Source organism: Etheostoma spectabile, chromosome 3, assembly GCF_008692095.1.
Source record: "Etheostoma spectabile isolate EspeVRDwgs_2016 chromosome 3, UIUC_Espe_1.0, whole genome shotgun sequence".
In the NCBI taxonomy this organism is placed as follows: Eukaryota; Metazoa; Chordata; class Actinopteri; order Perciformes; family Percidae; genus Etheostoma; species Etheostoma spectabile.
The window spans coordinates 9,522,447-9,549,194 of NC_045735.1; the positions used below are offsets into that span (position 1 = coordinate 9,522,447).

Sequence of the window (26,748 nt, forward strand, 5' to 3'; positions counted from 1 at the left end):
TGTGTGTGTGTGTGTGTGTGTGTGTATTTGCTTGTTTGTGTGTGGCAGAGGGAAGAGAGGTAATATTATAGGGGGATTGCCTGTAAAGCCACAACCTTCTCCCGTCCTCGGTCTCTGTCAAAAGTTCTCCCTGAGGGGGATCAGCAGGTAGCATTAAGGGTAGGCTTTCTACAAGTATTTGCCAAACTCCTGGAGGATCATGTTGCTCTTAACTCTTGCTGCAATGCAAAAAAGGACATTTGAACAAGTAATTTAATTCTTAAATAGTGTGAAAATAAAACTGTCAGTGGGGTTAAAAAATGCTAGTTTATTTTAGCTGTCATTTGTTGGCATGACCAAATTTCTGGGCTGCAGCTACACTCACCGGCCACTTTATTAGGTACCACCTGTCCAAATGCTCGTTAACACTAATTTCTAAGCAGCCAATCACATGGCGGCAACTCAGTGCATTTAGGCATGTAGACATGGTCAAGAGAATCTCTGCAGTTCAAACCGAGCTCAGTATGGGGAAGAAAGGTGATTTGAGTGACTTTGAACGTGGCAGATTGTTGGTGCCAGAAGGGCTGGTCTGAGTATTTCAGAAACTGCAATCTACTGGGATTTTCACGCACAACCATCTCTAGGGTTTACAGAGAATGGTCCGAAAAGAAAAAACATCCAGTGAGCGGAGTTCTGGGGCGGAAATGCCTTGTTGATGCCAGAGGTCGAGGAGAATGGCCAGACTGGTTCGAGCTGATAGAAGGGCAACAGTGACTCAATAACCACGTTACAACCAAGGTGGGCAGAAGAGCATCTCTGAACGCACAGTAGTCGAACTTTGAGGCAGATGGGCTACAGCAGCAGAAGACCACAGGGTGCCACTCCTTTCAGCTAAGAACAGGAAACTGAGACTACAATTGCACAAGCTCATCGAAATTGGACATAGAAGATTGGAAAAACGTTGCCTGGTCTGATGAGTCTCGATTTCTGCTGCGACAGTGCGTGGTAGGGTCAGAATTTGGCGTCTACAACATGAAAGCATGGATCCACCTGCCTTGTATCAACGGTTCAGGCTGGTGTGGTGGTGTCATGGTGTGGGGATATTTTCTTGGCACTCTTTGGGCCCCTTGGTACCAATTGAGATCGTTGCAACGCCACAGCCTACGAGTATGTTGCTGACCATGTCCATCCCTTTATGACCATAATGTACCCAACTTCTGATGGCTACTTTCAGCAGGATAATGCGCCATGTCATAAAGCTGGAATCATCACAGACTGGTTCTGAACATGACAATGAGTTGCTGTATCAAATGGCCTCCACAGTCACCAGATCTCAATCCAATAGAGCATCTTTGGGATGTGGTGGAACGGGAGATTCGCATCATGGATGTGCAGCCGACAAATCTGCGGCAACTGTGTGATGCCATCATGTCAATATGGACCAAACTCCCCGAGGAGCTTCCAGCACCTTGTTGAATCTATGCCACGAAGAATTGAGGCAGTTCTGAAGGCAAAAGGGGGTCCAACCCGTTACTAGCATGGGGTACCTAATAAAGTGGCCGGTGAGTGTATATTAGTGAGGACACTGAGATTATGTCCTTTGTCTTATTTGTAGATGTTTAGTGGTTGTAATCAATGGGTATTACATCCTCCTTTTTTAAATGAACACATGGTGGATGTAATATTGGCTGATTTCTCAATATTTAGATAAAATAATTAGCTACAATGCCATTTGAAATTCAATCATAAATAGATAAATACAATATCAGTATTGGTGCATCATAATCTTATTACAGGGGTCGTAGAAAAGGCAATGTAACTGAATTTAGACAATAATAATCAAAACATGAAACTAAGTACATAGAAATTGACAAATAATAACAAAAACATTTTTAAGACTGTATTATTACATTTACACATACACATTCTATGTGGTTATAATGTAGTTGTCGGCATTTGGCCATAGCTGGGAAGGTTTACTAGCTCTGGCTCTAAGCCAGGACATGGAGGTTTTTTTGGTGCGGTCAGAGCCACATGAATCATTGCTGCTATAATATTACTGGTCACAGGGTTGAAACCCTGCCACAAGGCCTAATATTGTCAAAGATATGGCAGCTACTGGAGCAATTCATTGATATATTGTGTGTTATCAGTGGAACAACCTCTGCATTGACTGGTGGATGTGGCTTGTGTTGGAATTCACATTGGACTTTGTTGAGAGTAGGATTTGAGGTCTTACCACAAGAAATATGTAGGCCACAGTATATTGTCCAATTTTCTGTAGGGCATTTCCTCATTTATTCAACAGAGTCCATAAAATTATCTTGTGTGAAGCCACAGGGACTGGGTTTTTCATATTTTGGTACAGTGTTGTTATAGTTGCCGGCAGGTTCAAAGCAGAGTCACCAGGTTTCTTTTGACACAAAAGGTAACATGACGTCCAACAGTGGTAAGGATAAGGTAAATAAATAGTTCTTTTGAGGTAACCTGTGATATGCTTTTCTACTATGCCATCAGTCCCAGCTACCGTGTGTCACCATGGTAACCGATGATCAGGCTGAGCTCAGCACAGCACAGTTTAAAACCATAAACAGGAGGACAAACAAAGACTGCTCTCCAAAGCTGTGATTACAGTACGCAACGCTGCATTGACACCACCCTGTTTATGCAAATTAGCTTGCCTGTGTGAAGTCTCCGCAGCATCCATCATCCACATCTCGTGCTATTTCATTGTGTCATAGCACACACTCTGCAATTAAATTTGTATACCTCAGAGAATGTATGAAGGCGTTAAGAGATTATCACTGTAAAATCTTTCAAATAAATCACCTTGGAGATAATTACATCACATCATCGTTATTAGGCCTTTGACATTTCCTTTATTCTTTAATGTGAATGTAATGACAGGTTCAACGTGCTTCTACCCAGTTGATAATTGACTAAATGGATAATTATAATTTAACTGGATGGCTGTAAGTTATGGGGGCTTGAAGGTGACCTGCACGCCTTATGATTGTTCTTGTATAAGGACATCCTGTGCTCTGCGGCTTGGGCTTCATTGAGCTGTCAGGAGCTGTGGGGGATGCAGTGCTGTCAGCCAGCCTGCCCACCTCCACGATACATGGAATCGATCACTCTGCTGCCTCCTAGAGAAACCCAACCACCACAGGTCCTCCAATTACTGCTGATGGGCCACATGTTTCCATCAGAATAGGCGTCAGAGGTATACGGCGCCTTTCAGGGCCAGGGACAGAAAGAGAGAGAAAGGATGGAGTGGTGCGCTTGCTTTGGAAAAGAAAGGCAGGGAGAGAAAGAAAGAGTAAGAATGTGGTGACAAGCATGTGCGGCGGCTAGTGAAACCACCCATATTCAACTTTGCCAAGACGGATGCTGAACTTGGACCCGCATTTGCATTATTAATATTGACCACTTACACAAGAATAAAGAAGCATTTACTCACCAACTGACATGCCTGAATTAATCATAGAGCCATACTCAAAGGCATTATGAATTCTCTTTCATGACAAACCTGGCAATTTTCACTTAAATGACAGATGTGTTCAGAATGAAAAAGGCCACAAGGTCTGCCATTATCTCTGGCATTATCTGACGCACCATCAAAGATTCAACAGAGGACAGGCTTTGTTTTTTTTTCACAGCAGGGTATTTTCCACTCAATAATAATATTATTCAATGGCGATCATACATACCTTGGTGGTATTACTGTATGTCAGGAGAATATCTGCAGTGGAATGTAGCAAAGGTCTGACTCTCCAAGGATGCAAAGATACACATAAAAGTATAATGAATTCTGCAGACGTAAGCATGTGCTTCTCCCTTGCCTTAGTGCAGTGGTTGCTTTTCTTGCAATGGTCAGATGAGTCTGTACTGTACTATGTATTGTTGTGGGGCAATATGCTTTAACATTGTTGTTTTTGTGTGTGTGGTGTGTGTGTGTGTGTGTGTGTGTGTGTGTGTGTGTGTGTGTGGTGTGTGTGTGTGTGTGTGTGTGTGTGGTGTGTGTGTGTGTGTGTGGGTGTGTGGTGGTGTGTGCGTTTATTCTGTTGTCTGTACATGGCTCCCAGAGTCCCAGTGGAAGCAGAATTAGAAAGGATTGTCCCTGCAGGCCCTGCAGCTGCTATGCAGACTCTGTGTCAGATTAGAAAATATATTAAAAATCATGCCGCAGTCAGTACATGTACAAATATAAATCACAATCAAAACTGCATAAAGGAAGAGAAGTGTCATATTATTACACTTTTTTGTTATTCTTGAGTTGTATTTCTTCCTGCAAGACAACCTTTGCAAGAGGACACATTGATTCATGATACATTTGTGTGTATACACAGTACACGTGTCAATCTCTATTCTGATGGGTTACATTAACCAAATCCAATTAAGACGGAGGTCTTAATGTCTTTTCCTCCATCCGTCACTGTCAGATGCACAGACTGACCGTGGTCGTAGTGGTCAGCCCACATTAGAGCTACAGCTTTTCACACAGTATGAGCTTGTCTGAAAGAGTGTGAATGTCTGCGGGCTCCCACGCACAAACATTGTGTGTGTGTGTGTGTGTGTGTGTGTGTGTGTGTGCGTGTGTGTGTTTGTGTGTGTGTTTTGGGTGTCTGGTCAAAGAGTAGAACATGACAGAATGGAGCCACCTGCTGCAGTCCACACGCTCTTAAGTCCGGGGTTTGTGCTGTGAGTCTATCGTGTCCTGGAGGAGTTTCTGAGTGCATTGTGGATGCTAATATCACATGAAATGCATAAGCCTTCTGCTGGGTAAAAATCTCTAACATACCCCAATAACTTGGAAAATTTATAATACTGTATCGGAACATGAAAAAAAATGAGTAACAAGTATCTTAAGTCACATACAGTGGTGTGAAAAAGTTTTGCCCCTTCCTCATTCCTGTTCTTTGCATGTTTTCTCACACTTAAGTTTCGGAACATCAAAACAATTTAAACAATAGTCAAGGACAAACAAGTAAACACAAATGCAATTTGTAAATGAAGGTGGTATTAAAGGTGAAAAAAAATCCAAACCATCATGCCTGTGTGAAAAAGTGATTGCCCCCTTGTTAAAACATACTATAACTGTGGTTGTCCACGAGTTCAATTCTCTAGCCACACCCAGGTGATTATTGCACACCTGTTCACAACAAGGCATCACTTAAATAGGAGCTGCTTGACACAGTAAGGTCCACCAGAAGATCCTTAAAAGTACACTATGCCGAGACCAAAGAAATTCAGGAACAATTGAGAAAGAAAGTAATTGAGATCTATCAGTCTGGAAAGGGTTAAAGCCATTTCCAAGTTTGGGAATCCAGTGAACCACAGTGAGAGCCATTATCCACAAATGGCGAAGACACGGAACAGTGGTGTGAACCTTCCCAGGAGTGGCCGGCCGCCCAAAATTACCCAAGAGCGCAGCAAAGACTCATCCAAGAGGTCACAAAAGACCCCACCACAATGCCAAAGAAACTGCAGGCCTCACTTGCCCAGTTAAGGTCAGCGTTCATGCCTCCACCATCAGGAAAAGACTGGGCAAAAATGGCCTGCATGGCAGAGTTCAAAGGGAAAACCACTGCTGTGCAAAAAGAACATCAAGCTCGTCTCAATTTCTCACATCTTGATGATCCCCAAGACTTTTGGGACAACATTCTGTGGACCAATGAGACAAAAGTGGAACTCTTTGGAAGGTGTGTGTCCAAGTATCTCTGGCGTAGAGGAACACGCATTTCATAAAAGAACATTATACCAACAGTAAATATGGTGGTGGTGTGTGATGGTCTGGGGCTGTTTTGCTGCTTCAGGACCTGGAAGACTTGCCGTGATAAAAGGAACTATGAATTATGCTGTCTAACAAGAGATCCTGAAGGAGAATGTCCGACCATCTGTTTGTGTGCTCAGCTGAAACAAACTTGGGTTCTGCAGCAGGACAATGATCCTAAACACACCAGCAAGTCCCAACGAATGGCTGAAGAAAAACAAAAATGAAGACTTTGGAGTGGCCTAGCCAGAGTCCTGACCTGAATCCTATTGAGATCTTGTGGTATGACCTTAAAAAGGCCGTTCATGCTCGAAAACCCTCTAAATGTAACTGAATTAGGACAATTCTGCAAAGATGAGTGGGCCAAAATTCCTCCGACGCTGTAAAAGCCTCATTGCACGTTATCGCAACGCTTGGTTGCAGTTGTTGCTGCTAAGGTGGCCCAACCAGTTATTAGGTTTAGGGGCAATCACTTTTTCACACAGGGCCATGATGGTTTGGATTTTTTTTCACCTTTAATAGTAAACACCTTCATTTACAAATTGCATTTTGTGTTTATTTGTGTTGTCCTTGACTATTGTTTAAATTGGTTTGATGTTCCGACACACTTAAGTGTGACAAACATGCAAAGGAACAGGAAATGAGGAAGGGGGCAAACACTTTTTCACACCACTGTATGTTTGTCATGTGTTTATATAAGGAACACAATTCTTTCCTTTTAAGGTCTGAATTTGGTTAGTTGATAGAGATTTCTGTTTTAAGCAGCCATTGTCTTTGTGAACAGAGTTGGTCAACCCCAATTGTAGTTCATGAACAATTATGTCACTATATAAATAAGCCTCAAACAGCCCTGGGCAGATTGGCAGGTGTGGAGGTTTTGGAGTAACATTTAAATGATTGAATAGCCATCCTCATTTTAAAATGACATCAGCTTATCTTGAAACTATCACTATCTTTTGCTTTCACTATATCACACCTCCTATTAGACAGCAGCAAATTTATATTCAGTGTTGTAACCATAGCTACGCATGGCACGCAAGACTTGTTTTTGTTTGGTGCCTGGTTTTATCTCTTTTAACCCCTGATGAGCAGAGGCACAACTTCAGATCCTTGGCCTCCTTTGGCTGCTCCACAGGCTAAGATGACAATAATTGCTGTTTGAGCTTTTTCTATCAGAGTCCCTTGGTGCTAAAATTAAGTGCTGAGCAACTGCTGAGAGTTTCTTTGTAGGGATCGGCCGATTTGGTTTTCATCGGCCTTAGGCGATGACCAATACGGGGTGCCGATTTGCTTGAGCCGATGTTTGGAGCCGATACTGCTTTTACTCATAAAAATGTAAACTGCTCTGCCATTTCTTTAAAAATAATAAACAAAAACACAGATCAGTGCCACTTCTGCAATCATCTTACATTCATATCACCCAAATTATGGGTGCAATGTCCATCATATGGATGGGTGCACTGTATACAGTTAACTGTGCAAGGGTAAAAGACTTTCATCAACATCTACAACACAGCCATGATGATGCATTACTTGCTGACATATTATAAGACAGATATAATCAGGCCATCACAAAATGCCCTTTGTCAACGCATTTAAATAATTTAAGAAAACAATAAACCTGAAAAGTAGCCATTCAAATAAAATGCTTGATTTGTAATTTAAGACTGCCGCGCTGCTAGTGGTGGAGGGGCAGTGCATAGTCTGCACCTGAACTGCAGCGTCTCCAGCAAAACAGAGATGCCTGTGGACGTTTGTCTGGAAATCAGGATCAGCGAACGCAGCAGCCGCATATCGGCCAATGCCGATACACATAAAAACGCAAATATCAGCCCGATATATCGTCTGGCCGATAAATCGTTCTGTCACTTTTTCTTTGATTTATAATCTAGTTGGTTTACATTATATTCTGTTTTGTTTCTTGTTGTTTGAATAATGTCTTGCTCATTTTTGTTTTGGATTTGTTTTACATTGATTTTCATTCACATTTGTTTTGATATTGCACACGATATGATGATTTTCTTTTCATTAAACCTGACATTTCTACAGTTGTGGGCTTGAGCCTTTAGGGGTGTTGCAATGTTGTATTGTTCCCTGCCATGCAGGCGGTGTATATTTGAACAAGTCTTTCAGTCTCCATCATGTCAAAACAGAATATAGCGTGCCATTTTGGAGGTAGAGTGTATGTCTGCTTGTGATGGTGTAGAGGCCAGGAAAAAAATGTGGACTTGAAACCAGGCCCTGGGTCAAAAGAGGGCCTAAAAGGGTGAGCTGTTGACCTTTCAGGACACAGCCAATTGTTGTTGACCACTGTTTGCACTGATAGGACAAATGAAGAACAAATTACTTGTTTCTAAAGAAAGAAAAAAAGATCTTCACTCAGCAAAATATCAGCAAGCAGCTACGAGGTTTGTTATAAGAAATCAGTTTGAGTCTTGGAAACGTAGCGATCATCTGCTATTAACATTAACATTGTAGCAAAGGTGGTGCCATTTTGTACAGCAATGGTGGTCAATACCATGCCGACCAATGTGAATCATTCTGCGCACAACCCTGGTTTTTCCACTTAAATGTGGACACACCTTTAAATTGTTCCAAAATAATATATTACTGTCTATATGAATGTAGTGTGTGTTGTAAGTGCTTTCCTTTTTTTAAGTACATTTAATACATTTTACATGTAGAGGACTTCACATGCCAGTGATGTTTTCGTTTTCATACTCCCTCTTATTATGAACATGTGTTTTCTTTACAGAGAATTCTGACAGTAAGTTTTTAGATTTTCAGCAGCAGGTGCAGTGAAATGCATGATCACAAATCGCAATGACATACTAGCCTGAAGAAGTTGTTTGTATGGGAAGCTATAACCCTGGTAGCCGACTGTAGCTAGTTTTTTTGTCACTTAGCTCTGCATCCAAGTTTCTACATTGGTACTTTTGTTGTTTGTTGTTTTGTACTTTGTAGTGAATACTCAACACAGCATTGAGCTTTGATAGATGTTTTTTGTAATGCCTCGGTTCACCACACCAAAACTCACAAAACACCAAAAACAATTATCTTGTGAATACAAGGCGTAAGGGGATCTTCCTCAGTATGTGAACACAGAGCAGTAGACTCTGTCACTGTCATTATGGTCTCAGATTTCATCCATCCCCACCAGCAGACGTTGCCATTTTTGACTGTATCAAATATTTCCATAGAATGAACCATCTTCGACACAATTGCTTCATAGGGATTTGGGGCTTCAGAAAGCTTCATTCCTCCATCCCCAGTAATGTGGCTCCACAGAGTATTTCTTAAATCCTGTGGCTCAGGTTGAGAATTCCCGAGTCAGCTGGATCTACCAAAGGGGTATTCCCCATGGTTTTGAGATAATTACTTTCTACCCTTATGACAACCCTATTGAATGTAGATTAGGCCAATAACAAACCTGCGACACTGCTTGCCCTCTACATTGCATCTTGTCAATAGGAGAGTAATGTGTCTCGTTTCTCCTTGCGTGGCATCAGCTGGTCCCCCTCTGTAACCACAGTGGCTGCCCAGAGGCGAGGACTACCAACACTGTTGCAGATGAGGCCGACAGAGGAAGTCTCATCAATAATGGAGAGCGGTAGCTGGGGGAGAGGAATTGCGGTGGAGTGAGTGAGAAGTGCAGCTGGTGTGTTGTCTTTTTCCTCCAGATGGACATTTTGAAATGATGCTCCCCAGAGGCCATGCTTTAGAGAAAGGAGGCTATTAATAGCTGATGGGCTAAATACATTGTCAAATTTGTGTTTTGATTTGCATCTGGCCATATTTCAGCAATTTATTTTTTTGCTGTTCTGTTATCATTTCCCGAGGGCGTAGGACAAAGAAACTCATGTATTCCATGGGAAAAATAGAAATATAAAGCCATGTAACTGGTTTTCATACTGTATGACAAAAATGTGGATGTAGTCCTAAAAGGAACACCCCATGAAAGAAAAAACAAAATCTCATAAATTTCCTGTATGTCAAGCAGCTTGTAACTGTACTTCATCAGAGTCCTACGAGGAATACACACATACACAAAGATTAACTCTCCTGACAGCTGTCCAGATGCAAACAGAAATCCTGGCCACCGAGGTACTGAGAATGACCCAGCGGCTGTTATAGTATGGCAGCGTCTCCTGCCAGCTGCCATCCTGCTCATTCCCTTTCTTCAATGCCCCTCATTGTATTGGAAAGAGGAGGCCCATTCTTACTCACGTCTCTCTCATGCTTTTCCAGAGGCCAGCCCTGAGGACGTGAAACTGTTGGGAGAGTTTGAATAGCACCAGTGACACAGCTTCCCACTGCGTTTCACCACCGGCAAAGACATCTCTGCTCTTCAGACAGCACCAATAAAGGCAGGCTTGAGACAAAGAGTTGTGGCAGTATCCTACAACACAAGGAGGAGAGGAATACACTGGAGGAGGGGCCTATGCTTGCTGCAGACAGGCAAAGGACTGCTTGTGAGTATCCTATTGTTGTCATTGTTATGGGGGGGAAAAATGTCCATACAACTGACCAGCCCTGTTCAATACATTCCCATGCGCTTGATGTTTTTGTTCCAGTACAGTATATATAAGTTCATAAGCAGTACTCCATCTAAGAATCATTGCAAGATATTGATCCCTTTCTTAGGTGCAGTGCATTTCTAACCAGAGATGTTTTTCACTGTCACTTCCTTATTTATTTTTCTACAAGGCAGGCAACATAAAATCTCTCACCAAGGATGTGGTTAAAGGTATATAGGGATGCAGGTGATAGTAGCCTAACATCACCCATCACCAGATAGTCTCTCTCATTCTCTGTCTCATTTTATCATGGCTGTCTATCTACTTTCTGTCTCGCTTCCTGTCCAATTGATGTTGCATTTTCACTAGGAAATCCAGTAGAGGAATTACGTGGAGGACAGGGGCAAAATGATCTGACAGATCCACTTACCTCTGCTGCATACGATCCCCCTGGCCTCTGATATTATTAGAGGTTGATATATATGTGGGCATAGTGCATGGGAGCATGGGGGAGAAGGTTGTGAGGTGAGGAAGACAGGAAGAGGGGAGGTGTAAAAGAGCTCAAGAGCTGATGCTGCTGATGAAAAATCGGAGGAAATAATCTTAAGGTGTGGAGGCAGCAAATGATGAGATAGTGAGGTGAGGGAGAGCGAAGGAGTGAGAGAGGTTTGCTATTACATCGCTTGTAGGCTCTGTTGTCTTCTTACCACCGGAGAAAATATCATGATTCCTTATTGGCAAGCCTAAGGTAAGATGAATTGAAACCTCATACTCTCATATTGCCTTTTGCCCAGTGCAAACAAACTCGGCTAAAATAAGACAGGTTAGCACACGGATCTATATGAGTTACATAAACCACATATGCCCTGGGATCACAGCATTGGTCGATAGCAATGTTTCACACTGCACCAAATATTAAACTGCACCAACTGCTCTTAGACAATGACTAAAAAAAACGTAACAGCACAATTGAAATGATGCTTTTGTTAGGATAAATTAGTTTGAATTGCCTTGTTGCTGAAATGTGCAATAAACAGTATATAAAGCTGCCTTGCCTTACCTAACAGGCAGAACGTATATATAGCTCTTGGATATGCAGCACTTTGTACACACATTCATGAATCACCAGAAGTTGAATCCTCCTGACTTTTCCTCTACCATGAGGTTGACATTTTGTTACAAAGGTTTGTACAGGCCCTGATGGTCCAAAGTGGATGTCTCCTGATGACTTTTCATCTAGTGCCTTCAGCAGGTCAGATTTTATTTGTCTTTGAGTTATGACTGAATATTTGGAAAACTAACTAACTGAAAACTAACTAAAATTTTAACATGAACATTGTGAGTACAGTATTGACAAAATACAACAAATACCTCGCAGGTTAATGCAATCCAATAGAACAGCTCTGTAATAAATCCTACACTTGTATTTGTTTTTGTTTGGACTGGCAGAAAGGTATTGATTCAACTAGTTTGTGTTGCTTTATTGGGCTTTATTACAGTATGCACTGGATGCCAATAAAATATTCTCGCATGCAATATTCTTGGCGGACACACGATATGCGGCTGCTAGGCAAACTGTAACATAACAGTTTTAAGATCATGGTTTTATTTACAGTCTCTCCAACAGGCTTAGAGCAGATATCATATGTTATGTAATGATTTAGATAGCACCTCCAACCCTCTTAATTGGTGTGAGCTGAATTAGCACTGACTAATCAACAAAGCAGCCTCTCATCATAGATTTATAGACGGCGCTGATTGCTGCCAGGGTGAAAGTAACGGTTTCAGTCTGCAGGGAAATGTTGAAAGATGCCTGGCTGAAACACACTGTCCCTCTCACGCACACACACACACACACACACACACACACACACACACACACACACTAACACTCACACTCACACATATATGCAGATGAGACTTGTCTGTTCCTTCTGGCTGTCTCTGTAGAGCTGTCACACATGCTGCGTCTTGGAGCACCAGGAGACCGGGGTTGACTTGAATTAAACTGAGAGGATGTCCTTTCCAGATCTGCAGAGGGACACAGATACACATCCGCCCCCAGAGAGAGCCAGTCAAAATGACAGAGGGAGAGAGAGAGAAATTGAGGGGGGGGGGGGGTGGGAGATAAAAGGAAGGTTGGAGTTGTTGGTCAAGAAGAGGAGGAAAGTTAATTTAAAAAAAGAGTCAACAAGAAATTGTCTGTTAGAGGGAGTGACGGAAGATGAGGTGGAGAAAGAGGAGGACACTAAAATGTACAGGAGGGATAGAATATAAACTTGTGTGTGTGTGTGTATGACAGAGTTTGTCAGAGGAGGATGAGAATGAGAGAAAGCTCAGAGAAGCTATAAGGCCACCAGACACATTTAAAATATAAATCCTCTGTTCTCTCTGTTCTGGCCAACTCTGGCTAAAGATTGCCAAGATAAGTAAACCTGTATTCAAAATGATTACTGCATGTTAAATGTGTAAGTTATCCACTTCATGTTATAAGATGAGTAAGGTGTTCAGATTATGTAATCCAAAATCTACAATGTATTGTATATAGAGACCCAAAATGTTCTAATGTAATTCAATAAATGAGACATGAAATAACTAACCATGAATGCAGGCCTTAATATAATGTGTGATCATGAAATTGTAAAACAATCCAACACATGTAAAAAAAATGTATATAAAACAATTTAAAATCTAATTTGCTGAAATTTAAAGCAGTAATGAGTAGGTGATTAATTGATCAGTTGATCAACAGAAAATTAACTACTTTGAGACTTTTGACTGTTTTACGTTGTCGACATTATACTGTAAATGGAATATATTTAGATATTCAACTGTTGGTCACACAAACAAAAACTGATGACATCACCTTGGGCTATGAAAGTATGATGAGCTTTTTCATTATTTTTTTAATGTATAATTGAACAAACAATGAATTAAACAAAAAAATGGCATTGTTTAATTATACAGTATAGGTTGTCTCCTTTCTATACAATTCTAAGCATATGGCTCATATGGTTTTGGGAAAGTTTCAGTACAGCACCATTTACATTTTGTTGGATAAAGTCAGATGGGAAATTTGTCTGGGACATACTGCTACAATCTGTTGCTTCACAACATAAACATGTAACAGAATAAAACATTCTAAAATCAACATAAACATAAGATCAACAAAACATCCTAAGACACAAAAGGAGGACGCACTTGACAGCACACACAACACAACATCCTAAGAATTAACTGTAATTAATACAGTGTGAAGTGCAAAAAGTGCTGGTGTATTTATTGCACCCCTGCTCTGCTGTGCTAAGATTTACTATTGGAGTTCAGCAGTTTGAAGGACTTTGGGATGAACGATAACTTCAGTCTGTTTATTTTACATCGTGGCACACGGAATCTTCTTCCTGATGGCAGAAATTCATGTTCAGAAAAGAGAGGGTGTAGAGAGTCTTCAGTGATTCTTCCTGCTTGTTTTCTAACAGCTTGCTCGTACAGGCTCTGTATGGGCTTGTGCTCTTTCCTACCTATTATCCTCAAAGCTGTCTTGTTTGTGCTGACCAGCCTGCTTTTTAGCTGCACTGTTAAGTTGTCGAAAACCATGCTGTGATTCCATATCTGATAATGCTCTCCAGAATTGCCCTGTAGAACACAAGCTTGATCTGGCTGCTTACTCCATTACTGTCTCAGTCATCTTAGAAAATATAATAACTGCTGCAGTCTATTGCACAGGTGGTCAATGTATGTTTTTCAGCAGAAAGAATTGTTTATATGGACACCTAAGCATTTGTAAGACAATACCTGGGTGATTTCCTGGTTTTTGATGGTGACTGGCTCATTGTCAATCACTTGCCTTGGGCCAAGGACCATCTCCTGGGTTTTTGTGACTTTTAAAATAAGATGGTTGGTGTCACTCCACTTGATATTGGTGTCTATCTCATCGTGGTACAGAAAAGGACTTATGTACTGCTGGAGAAGGCTCAGAATTGCTGTATTGTCTGCAAATTTTAGGAAATAATTATGTGGGTGTACTTTCCTGCAGTCATTGGTGTACAATGTGAAAAATAATACATTTTAGGCCTACTCTATGTTTGATGAGAAAAACAACATTGGGTGTTCCTTATGTGTTTATCTGCATCACAGCTGGAGCATTCAGACTAATCTCCCAGACAGATGTACAGTGTACCAGTGTCTAAAGAGCTCAGCATATACAGCAAAGGCCAGTGTATGTTAAGAATGCATTACAGTAATGTTTGTACTGGCCAAAGGCAGCAGAACCTCCAGGCATTGTTATTAACAGTAAGTGCATTTTCCATTCGGTTCTAGGATCCTGTGTCTCTCACTTGTTCTGGATAATAAACACGTTAGAGACCAAGGTTTTTGTAGAACAAAAAATTGGAACATAAATTATTAAGTGAAAATGTGCCTTTCTCAAAAAGCACCCATTGCATTTTCTCCTTATGCCTGCAAACAGTATGCAATCCTTGAACTTCTGAGATAAACTGCCTAGATTTCAGCTTGGTGATAGGGTGAGCTTGTTATACAGGGAAGACACTGCTCATCATTGTCACTCCACCAAATCTACTGTGAGCTCTTTGCGGCCTTTCGTCTGCCCTTTGTTGTACAAGCTTTTTGTTCTATAATGACTCAAACCTGCTAAGAAGAAGTCCTACAGGGGACGTTTTCTCATTTCAATTTCATTTTCATTAGCTGCTGAATTTTTCTAAGCTTAATAATGAAATTCTGAGCATGACGTGCATTCATTGTATGTCATTACTTACACAAAATAAGCAGTTTCATAGATAATAACACACATTTGGTGGCTTTAGAAAGAGCTTAAATGCATCTATGTTTACTTGGTTTTTTTCACCTACACCACAAATACATTTGTCCCCTTGGCAGTTTTCTCAAGCATTAATTCTCACAAGCCAAGCAAGCATACACATGGCTGACCTGAAAACTTGTGTTGGAAAAAGCAGCTCCAAAAATGCTTTGTGAATGAGTTTTTGTGCTTTTTAGTTTATCTTGTATTTCACCAGTCCTCCTGCAATGTTTTAACTAAGGCAGGAACCTTTTAACTAATTAAACCATCCACTAATTGTTTATTTGTAAAGAAATCCACAACATCTTTTACAACATGAGTGAAACGAAATGAGTTATCTTCGGTAAGAACTGCTGAAAGGACTGTGCAACAGCAAATTGCAACAGTTCCAAGGACACAAATTTCTCAGACATGGATAATGTTGCATTGTGAGGATAGAAGGAGAAAAAAAGTGTTGTGGCATGATGCAACTGTTTGCAACTTCATATTATCATGAAAAATGTCTCTTAACATTTCCCTCTTGAACATTGAATTATTCAGTGCACAACAACCTGGTTTTGGAGAGTAAACCATTTGCTGAGGAGTTGTGTGGCACAGTTACTGTAACAAACACACCACACGCAGAAGGCATGCAAACCGAATGCCAATCATGGAGAAAAAACAAGTTATTTTTTTGCACACAAAAGGAGAAAATGAGCACAGTAGATCATTGAAAGTTCAGCATTTGAACAGCTCCATTCTACCCAAACCAACATGACCCAAATAAGTGGTTCAGTCTTTCAGACAATTTAGGATTTAGCCACGAGCCAGCTGGCTGCAGCACTGTATGGTACCTGCACACAGTTAGCTCTTGCAAGATTAGATAACCAGGACTGCTCTGAGACTCAGCAAGGTCTCGGGGAATTGTGAAAGTTGCCATTAAGTTGTCTGATGAAACCAACACACGTACAGACAACATGCAGCCATGTGTCCACACAAAAAAGAACAAGCACAGATACAAATGCACTCACTTGCACCGACACGCAAACCAGTAGATCCTAAAGGCTTTCAAAAAAGTTTAACACCCTAAAGCCCATCACACCACATCAGTGTGCGAGTGTGTGTGAGTGTGTGTGTGTGTGTGTGTATTTGTGTATGTCATTAGACAGCCCTTGGCCAGTCTAAACTAGCAGCACTTTACAGTCTTTACTAAAGCACATCCCCCCCCCAGAGTTGCACCATCGCCATTGGGATACAAACAGGGATACGCTAACATTGTCTCGCCCTGCAGCTATTCAGCATCAACAAATTCCTTTCGAGGCAATCTTAGTGCTCTATTTTCTAGCTGAGCATATGTGTGCAATATTTTTTATTTTTTTATTTTTTTTAAACAGCCATTTTTTATTCCATGTTATCAGAACTTTTTGCAGTTAGTCCCACACAACCTGTTTAAATCTCAACAGGTTAAGTTTGAGTCTGAAAAACACTGAACCTGTAGGTGGAAATCAGACCAATCAGTTAACTGAGGGGAGCTGGGGTCATTGTGACTAAAAGCACCTCATTTAAGTAAATGAGGCAAAGGTGGCCCTACATCCCAGGATAACTCAGAACTTAGACCCATGTTTCCACGGTAACAATCAGGGTCACCTGCTGATCAGTGGAACCAAATGAACAGAGTAAAACATGACTCACAATTTGTGTTTGTTGACATGTCGTGGAACAAGCAATGAGAGAGGAAAGAGTTTACAGAGAGCACAGTAAACCGTTGGAAATATACGGGAGTGAGGACATTGTTTCCGCTTGCACAGAGAAACCACCCTGATTCTGACTGATGTTTTAGCAGAAGTATTGTGCTGGAAGTTTTTTGTATTGTTATACTAACCAATTAATTTTTACAGTCCTTGTAACTGTTAAATCCTTCCAGAAATCATTGAAACAAGTAGATATGCACACCAGTTAGCTCCCATTAGAAGGATTTTAATGCTGTATAATGTTTCGAACACCAGGCTCTTCTAAGATTTGGTCTGCGGATTTCTTTTTTAATGATATTTCTTTGATCCAGCCCCCTTCCTATCGGGCATGGGATTGTGGGTGTCTTTTTTATTGTTTTTCTTTTTTTTTAAGAAATCAAACATTTCAGCTGAGAAGGTGTGACTCAGTAGCTTGGTTTTACATGTACCAACAATTCGTGGCAAATTAGTCCTTCGACTAGGGGATGCATTTAGACGTTTATATTTTGATTATTAGTTAGATCTAAGCCATAGTCATAGGCAAAGTCTATCTTTGGAAAAACAGACCCTGTTCTCCTGTGTCAATTTCCGATGCTACAGACACCCTGTACTTTTTCTGGTGAAGACCGCCTCATTCAGGAGTTGGGGGAAGATTCATGTCACTAGCTCTATTGAAGGAGAACCCTTTAATCATTCAAAGTAAAAGAACATTGTTGGTAAAAGAAAAAAAGTCTGCGTCACCAGACAACAAGTAAAACAACAATTGAGGCGAAGGTTTGTGATGCTAAATTATCCAACATAGTTTCTTGATTTTCAGGCGACAGTGAACATTGTCATCCAGCAGGTGTAGTGCCAATCAGTAACAACTTGTTTTGGTCTATAATGGTTGTATCCCTCCTGCTGGGACAAATCCTGAAATACTGACATGCATCATTGTTATCACGTTTTGTCAAATTCACACCTCAGTGTGGGCAGATTGTGTGCGGATCCACAAGCAAAGAAACAATTGAATAGATGAAGATTAATAGTTGTTCTGATTTTATCATATAACATAATCAAAGCAGAAAGGGTGATAATGAACAGCAACATGTTCTGAGCTTGCCAACCGTGACAGAACAAACTGACACACACACACACACACAAACACACAAACACACAAACTCTCATCTGGTTTGTATAATAGTTAAGATATAGACACTGACAACGCACACAAGCACACTTATACTGTAGAACTGACACAATTTGCAGGTTGAAACTGTACAAAGCTGCTTCCTCTTGTAGGGTTACCATCTGAAAGAAGGGGCGTGCTGTATGTTGGAGAGTTGAGTTCTCAGTTTTATCGTGACTCCGAGCTACATGAAAACCAATGTCAGTCTGAATTGGACAAAAAGGCTAATCAGTAATAAGCCAATGATTATCCTCTATGATGCTCAACCACAAGTTATTCCATAATGCAACAGCATTGGAGAAAGAAAGGATAATTTCTCTGCCCACTGGCATCTCTAATTGCTCAAGACAAATTGAGCATGAGCCAGGCAAGGAAAGCACATCCTAATTAAAAGTCATTTTTAAGATCTCCTCTGTTTTTGTTGAAAACCTGTCACTACAATTTTCAATATGTTCCTAGAAAGATTTATGAAAATTAAAGATTTTTTTTCATCTCTGCAAACACACTGATTCTAAGACATTTTGTTATAAAGACTAACAGCGCCTGAAAAGTAAACATGAGAAGTTTGTATGCATTTACAAGAGGAGTAAAAAAACAGTCTTCTATATTTTGATGAAAATGAGTAAAGCAATTGACAGAAGAATCACTAATTTCAAATTAACAAACAACATGTTGAAAATATAACCAAACGTTGTCAAATACAGTCAGGCCTATGATGAGGCACATAATTCAAGTACACATGTGACATTATTACATGATTGTAGCTAGATGAATGGTTGTATTAAGCCAATGACCTTTCCCCATGCCTAATGTCTATACTCCATCCATCCAACTAGAAATCCTTGAGCTCCATTAAAGGTCAAAGGCCCAAAGGGGTTAGTCAAACTTTAGGGATACATTCATTAAACTGATGATGACGTCTTACCTCCAAGGTGTCATAAAAACATGTCATGTTTCTTTACTTACCAACCAAGACATCTACTTAAGATCTGCATTTCAGTACAGTGGAAGTGATACATGTTTTGTGAAAGAACAAGGCTTTACCTTAGGCTGAAAATATGACAAATAGCCTCATCTGTTATCAAACTGAGATGTTATGCAAAGGTAACATCATGCATCGGCGTCAAGTAATCTAAGCTAAAAACTGAATTTGTATCAATCTGCTTTAACATGAGAAGCTGCTGTTTAGAGGATTCACTGTGCAATGATATGGGTCTTTAAGCTGAAGGAAAAATAGGCTTTTATTTGTGCAATTAGCAGACTTTAAGCAGCACACACAAGAATGCACATGCTAAGTACAGACTGATTGAATGCAGCTCCGATAACATATGATTGTAGCTCAGTCCAACACCCCCCCCTAATTTTGCTATTGCCCAACCCTCCCTGGACTTTACAGCAAGATGGTCTAATTTGAGACATTGCCACATATAATGCATCAGCCCCGAAGGGGGTTAATTATAGATACTGGCTCATATGGTTCAGTAAAGTGGCAAATGGATTAGGGTTTCCCTCATTCTATAGGCTACTGATCACCATTAGGCAAGAGGAAAGTTGGTTTTGGTGTGAGGCTGTGTGCGTGTGTGTGCGTGTATATTTGAGGCTGTTGTAGTTGTTGATGGAAAATAACAATAAAGAACATATGGTTGACATACACGGTACATCGCTGGTTTAAATACTGTTGACATTGAAAAATGTTGAATCCCGCTTGATACAAAACCAAGAGTGTAAAAATTGTTTGTGTGAATGTTGCGGTTTTACAGGGGTTATGTGCTGTACTATGTCTTGGTCCAGCACAATGACACCCTGGATCTCTACTGGCTGTAACCTCCCCTAAACTCAAAGTTTTTCTTTGCTACATTTTAGTTCTTAAACAGATAATTTTGAGATTGCTGTTAGGCCAATATTGTTACTTTTGGCGGAAAAAGGCTAGCTGCAGTCTTTATGCTAAACCAAGCTTATTGGCTCAGGATAGAGGCTTCATACTGTAAAGACATAAAGGCAGTTTTAACCTTCACATCTAAATTTAGAAAGCAAATAAGCATATTTCCCAACATGTCCAACTTATTCTTTTAACATCAGCAATCTTAGCATGTTAACATGATAATTGTTAGCTCAACCACAACCACACTGTACTCTTGGTAGGTAAGAACATGGTTTGGTCCTGTAATAAATTAAGGTTACATTTGAGATTTTGTTTTGGTGTATTTAGTCGTGCCCTTTATTATTCTTATTATGATTATTATCACTATGACACAGTACTGTTGTTTTCACTGATGCTTGCACAACATCCAGAAAGCTGAAAACTGCCAATGGATTTGTTGACAGCGTTGCCGTCAGTCACCACCGTGCTTTTTATCTCAGCAAAGTCATTGCTCCGTTGAGTCAGTGACACCTCTTTAATGTAGCATCAGCAGACACGCAGTTGCTGTGTCAACACTGTTCTGTCGGTGTCATCTTTCTGTGCCCCCGGGTGCTCTTTGAATGCGTCTATGCATAACCGCATACAAGCAAAGGACAAATAATAATAGTAAGTGATAAGCAATGATTTGAGAGCCCAGCAAAGACAGGATTATCCATGCTAGGGTTGAAATGTCAAAGGTGCCTTGTTTTTACATTGAGCTGGAAGCTATGCTGACTTGTTGCTTCATTAGACCTGCATTCAACATCATCACTTATTTGACATTTTACAGATATCTTTAAATGTCAGTGCTTTTTATGGTGGTATACAAGAAATCCCATTTGTGTAAAAGCCATGCATAAGTGCTAAACTGTTTTTAATATAGAATTTGAAATGATAATGTGGAAAGACTAGCTTGTTAAGACTGCTGCAAAGAACGATTTTAATATACAGTACAATGAGCTAAATGTGCATTAGTAAGATCAGTTTTTTTTTTATTTGAGTAATAGATACTGACATACTGGATGAGTTTCAGTTTTTTGGAGTGTATATTTTATTTAATGTTTGGATTCCAGCCCTTAATACGTCAACACATGAGTGCATGAGTATTTAAGGCTAGTATGTCATTGTGTTCATAAAATAGACTGCGTAAGGCATTAGCAAATGGAATGACTCACCCATGGAGTAAGCATGGAAAATAATAATAATAATGTTACATTCACTAATTACCAAAGCTATTAAAATCAGTCGGGGGGGGCTGTGTTTTACAGGCAGGTTCAACGTTAATGACAGCATGTCATAGAGGTAAATCACATATACCAACACCCTGACTAATTATGTTTAAGGAAACACCAGAGATGGATATGAGCAAACTGGCAGCTGTGTCACATTTTTATGTGCCAAGTTCATCCGCCTCTGCATCAGAAATATCTTCAAAAACTCTTATCCTGGAGAAGGTTTTGCTGGGTAGAGTATGCTTGCGGTCCTGAAGCACTTCCATGATTTTAAATTCACAAATGCAGCTACGCTACACTGCTACACACTTATGACATGGTAGGGCCACCCAGTTGTCTTATGTTGGTCACGGAGCTGAGGCTGCTGTTATTCCCATATCATTTTTCCACAAATTGAACATTTCTTATCAATAAAATTCAGTTTGTTTGATTTTTAAAAAGATTAACTCAGTTGTCCGATGATTCTGATCTATTGTCAAACAAGAAGTGAGTTTTTGTAACAAAAAACTCTTGGCTACACTGTCATTTCGTTGGATCAAATCCCCTAGGTTCAATTAGTGATTATCAGATTCATTATTATATATATTATTTCCCACCCCCCAAGGGCATTTAATTGTGGGACTTTGATGCTGGGGAATCTTTTATTGGAGAAATCCATGGTCTAACCCTCATTAAGGAACTCAGAGCTCAACAGAGATAGAATGTTGAATTCAGAGCGAGAGTGCAGTAGAGAGTCGAACACCTAAACTCCCACACAGGATGCAGCCTCTAATTAGCTAATGAATCTGGGAGCTCCCTCTGTCAACCTTTGACCTTATGCTGCTGAGGCACAATAAGCCTGTACATTCACATGTGGTTGAAGTCAATGCTCTGTACACAGAAACCCAGAACGCTATAAACACTATGCTTTTCCTTTTATTGGTGGGAACTGTTTAAGTCCACATTTAGGACCAAGAGGTTGTAAAGTGTTGGTTTTGTGTCATTTGCCTATACTTTATGATGAATATTGTTTGTTGTGTTGATGGCGCACAAAGGATCCTATGACATTTTCTAATTCACATTACTGTACAACCCAACCTCTAAGGGCTGCGGTGAGAAAACATCTAAACCATGATCATGTTATTAATTCCTTTTTTGCTGCAGGGCAAATTATTCATATAAAGTTTTAGTCAGTGTTGTTTATGAGCAGCATTTATTCTCATCTATTAATTATAAGTGCAGCAAGGAAATGCATTTGACATTTTGGCAAATATGCCTATTTGCTTTATGGTGGAGAGCTACAGTAGATAGAAAAATTGATCTTCTATCTTTACAGTAAATAAAAAAAAAATATCCATGGCCGGTTAGCTTACCTTAGCGTAAAGACAGCTAGTCAGCAAAACCTTGCAAAACATCTAAACCTAATTAACACATTACATTCAATGTTTAATCATACAAAAACAAAAGTGTAGAAATTACCATTTATAGCAGTCATAATGAGGAGAAACAAGACAGTGCTGTCAACCCATCTCTCCTTATAGTCTTCCCAAAATGACATCTCCCACGTCTCAGCTGTGATCAGAGCTGAGCTGCACTGGCCCGACATGGCTGGTCCTCGTCGCAGTGGAAGCCTCTGCAATCCTAGCGGAGCTCCTTCAGTCTGCTCAGCCAGCTGTAAGAGGCTGCGTCGTGCTCCCAGGTCCAGCATTGGAAATGTGCCCTGGGCGAGCCAGACTATAAATTAGTCAGGATAAGTTAAGGGCAGACTGCGCTAGGCTATCCCCCATGGTTATCAGCAGAAAAGAACCTGCCTGAAGGTTGGTGCTCTTAAATCTTTCATCATTGCTGAGGCAGCTTGATCCAGGCATGAACTGGAGCCATCAATCAGGACCAGTGCTCACAGCTAATGGGTTATTCAAGTTTTCCTGAAAACGAAACAGCCATCCTCATCATCTAAATCAAGCATGCGTAACAGCACTTACTTCTACACTCACTGGCTAATTTTTTTTTCAAACATGTTTTACAGTGATTGGAATAACTGGTCTTGTTCTCTGTTAATAGTGGATTTCCGACAGAGTAAAGGTTGATATGTTCTTTAATGGTTTACATTTGTTAATCACACTTCAGACACTCTTTGATTAGCCTACTAATTACTTAATAAAGTATTACCAATGTCAATTTAACTAGCATGTTATAAATCCAGTTAGCATGATATAAGGTATACCTAAGAATATGACATGATCATAAACAACATAACTGTCTTTCCTCTCGCAGCCCACAAAAGTATACAGTAGCTGCCTTGCATTGCTAATAATAGCTTGACTCAAAGCAGGCAGTTGTTACATGAGGAGAGCATCACATTTTGAAGAAACACGCTCCATGGCAGGTGGGAATTGGATTGATGGGACAAGATATACAAAACTAGTGTGAAGGCGACCTTTTGTTGAACCCAAACACAGAGTATTAATAGCATAGCAACAAACATGGCAGACATAAATTATCTAATTTAACAGGAAATGCTTTCTCCAACACAAGTTTTTTGTCACATGAAGATCTGTGATAGGTGTGTGCCTGCTTAAATTTCAAGAACTGTAAATTTGTTTGTTCACATTTTGAAAAGCAAAAAATTTGCCAAATCTGCTCAGGATTTTCAGATTAACATTGTACAGTATGCCATCAGTTCCCCCTCTGCCCATTAATTAATTGAATTAGTTTGTGAGAAAAAGACTCAAAGATATTCAAATTGCAACACATTGTTCTCACCTACAAAAACAAGGCAGCCTCTAATTGTTTTTTCATCCATTTACATTTATTTTAATAACCACATGCCACAGCTCCTACTGTATAAGTACCACTCCTCGTCTGTGATCACTACAAAGCCACAAGGCTGTGACAGTAACCTCAATACAGATCTATTTTAGCAACTTGTCTTCCACGGTTTCCTAGATATCCCTAAAAACTGTTCTGTGTTTTACTTTACCAAGCTAGCCCGAGACCAATGAATTCCTAAACTAAAGCAAACGAGTGGACATACCAAGACATGCTATCTCCAGAGAGCCTGTTTTCCCTGCCGACTGGAGAGTACATCAAAATGATGCCACAAAATAAGGAAAATATGATGTTATTATTGGGTCCTCTGGAAATAGGAGATGATCAGGGCCAAGGGAGCACAGAAGTCAGACGCAGACTTGATAACAACTTGAAAACATGCCCCCGCTTCGTCTTTGAAGACTCAACTTCACAAAACTGAAGGTCAGAGGGAAGAGGGAGAAGAAAGAGGAACAATGTGTGAGCTTGCCACTGCTGACCTGATGGTTCTGATATATACTTGACAATGTGACTGTCCAGTGCCTATTACAATATGTTTAAAGCCCAAACAAGAGTAATACATTTTAGCATATGTTGACCTTTTATACTAAAATGTAACACAAATATGTATTTTCTTAAAGAGAGCATGTTATTTTATTAAATAGTCATTTAATTTTACATAATACTTGTTTCTCTGCAGATTGATATTTAACTGAATACTGCCTAGAACTAAACTTGGAGAGGCAATAATCTAAAAATAGAAAAATGTACTTAGTATCAAGGGAACATTTTGACAATGTTAATTAGTTACTTACTATCTCATTTGTTAATATTTTTCATGCTTTCAATTGCATTATGTGGTCTTCATAGGCAGATTGAATTTTCTCAGCTGTCATTGTGTGGCCTTGGTAACTTTGGTCAAAAACAGATGATCAGTAAGTATAGAAGTTCAGTCTTACATGAAGTTCCATACTTGACAACTACTTGAGCTATTTCCATGACAATAAAGAAAATTCCATCCGCCTAGGAAGACCATGAGATATGGATCTTCAAAATCCTTCATATTACAAATTAAGATAGTTTGGCTATGATATCATTTGATAAGCAGGGTAAAGTGAGAAAAATACAATTCAGGTTAACAAATGTAGTACAACATAGTACTTTAATAAGATATTAAAAACAAAAAATACATGACATGTGCTGTAACATGCCATCTTTACGGGAAATGAAAGGAAATGAAATACAGTTTTATCTTACTGCCCCACAACAAATCACTTGGAGCCTGTTTTGTTCCAATGGTGACTTGCTGAATCCTCAGAAGATCTATGGTTAAAGAATAAAAGATACTTTCCAAAACAAATAAAGCTAGATTTAATAATGTTTGAGGCACTTGTGTAATAGCTTTGAGGTGCTACATACTGTATATACAGTACAACATCTTTTTGTTATTTTAAAACTGATGCTACTTGAGTCTAAAGTAGCCTACCTAGTAATAAATAAAGTACTGACAATGTATTGTTTCACTCCGCCCGCCTCACCTTTTGGGTGTAATGGTGTTAGTTCAACAATCAGTACAACAATTTTCACACGTGGCATTGTTGCTGTGATTCTTTATTAATCAGTGGCAGGTGTTCCCTTCACAGCTGGTTAACTCGTGCTGATGTGAAAGGCTGTCAAGCTTCATTGCCTGCCATTGGCTGCTGCAGTCTGGTGTGGGATTTACTTTCTGTATTCTTGCCCCGTCACACAGTACAAGTGCCACAGATACAAACAAACAAAAATAGTTTACACAGTTATCTATTGGTGTAGCCTATTTCGGTTTTACCGCCTGTTGGGCAGATAGAGGAAAGTGCAACATGACTGTATAACAAAACAGATTAGATTGAGTCTGAGTCTGAGAAATATAATTTCAGCATTATTGTTTTATGTGTATTTGTGTACATCTACCATCGACTTTAGCTGGTAACACTGTTGTCTTAGCAACTCTGAGGCTGTAGCCCACTCTGTCACAGTGCTTGAGCTAAAGAACATTAGCATGCTAATATGCTTCAATGCTAAAATGCTAATGTTAAGCGAGTATTGTGTAGACCACGTTCACCATCTTACACTACTTGTTAAAATGATAGCATTTGCTAATTATTACTAAACACAAAGAACAGCAGAGGCTGATGGGAATGCCGTAGATTTGGCAGGTGTTTGGTTATAAACCAAAGCACTGGACCAATTCAATTTCTTATTAATTACAAGTTAAATAGTCTTTTCAAAATCAACTAAATCTTCCATGGCCCAACCCTATTTAAACGTGTAAATAACTCTCTGTCAAAGGAGAACTCAAAACTTTAAATTAATGCATTCATCATATCACAAAACAAGCATTTATAGCACTGTATATTGTGTATATAACCAATATGAGTTCCAGATCCCTTCAGATGGCAGCTGGTTTCTATTTCTTTCAAAACTGTTTAGCACTGAGATGCTGCATTTGCCCGTTGAAGAGTCTAAGATTTTGGCAGGTTGTAGTTCTAACTGTACTGTGTTTCCTTCACAATGAGCAAAAGAGAGGAGTGTTGTACAAAAATCAGAGCGACAACACTGTCATTGCGACTTTGCATGCATGACAGTATCTGGCAGTAACTGTAAAGCCTTTCTATCACTGATGTTTAGTTATTTGTTTTTGTCACTACAGTCCTTGCTTGTTGCTGCCAAAAAAAACAAACAGCCTGCTGCAGAAGCTGCACTAACCCATGTAGACCGTTTCTCATATTCATCTTTTATTTCTTTTTCCACACGACTGCAACCCTCAAATGCATGATCATTCAGTTTGAGGAATTGGACAATGAGACAAGGCAATCTGAAAATAGATTGTG

At 39.9% G+C, this 26,748-nt stretch overlaps 1 protein-coding gene across 7 annotated transcripts in view; it reads left to right on the forward strand.

Moving 5' to 3' along the window:
* Positions 1–26,748, forward strand: part of b3gat1a (beta-1,3-glucuronyltransferase 1 (glucuronosyltransferase P) a) — an 85,541-nt gene that overhangs the window by 28,899 nt on the left and 29,894 nt on the right. For all 7 annotated transcript variants that reach the window (XM_032510238.1, XM_032510246.1, XM_032510222.1 and 4 more), the window contains one exon: positions 10,001–10,224. The gene's annotated coding sequence lies outside the window, so the exon portion shown is untranslated. The remainder of the gene's footprint in view (positions 1–10,000; positions 10,225–26,748) is intronic.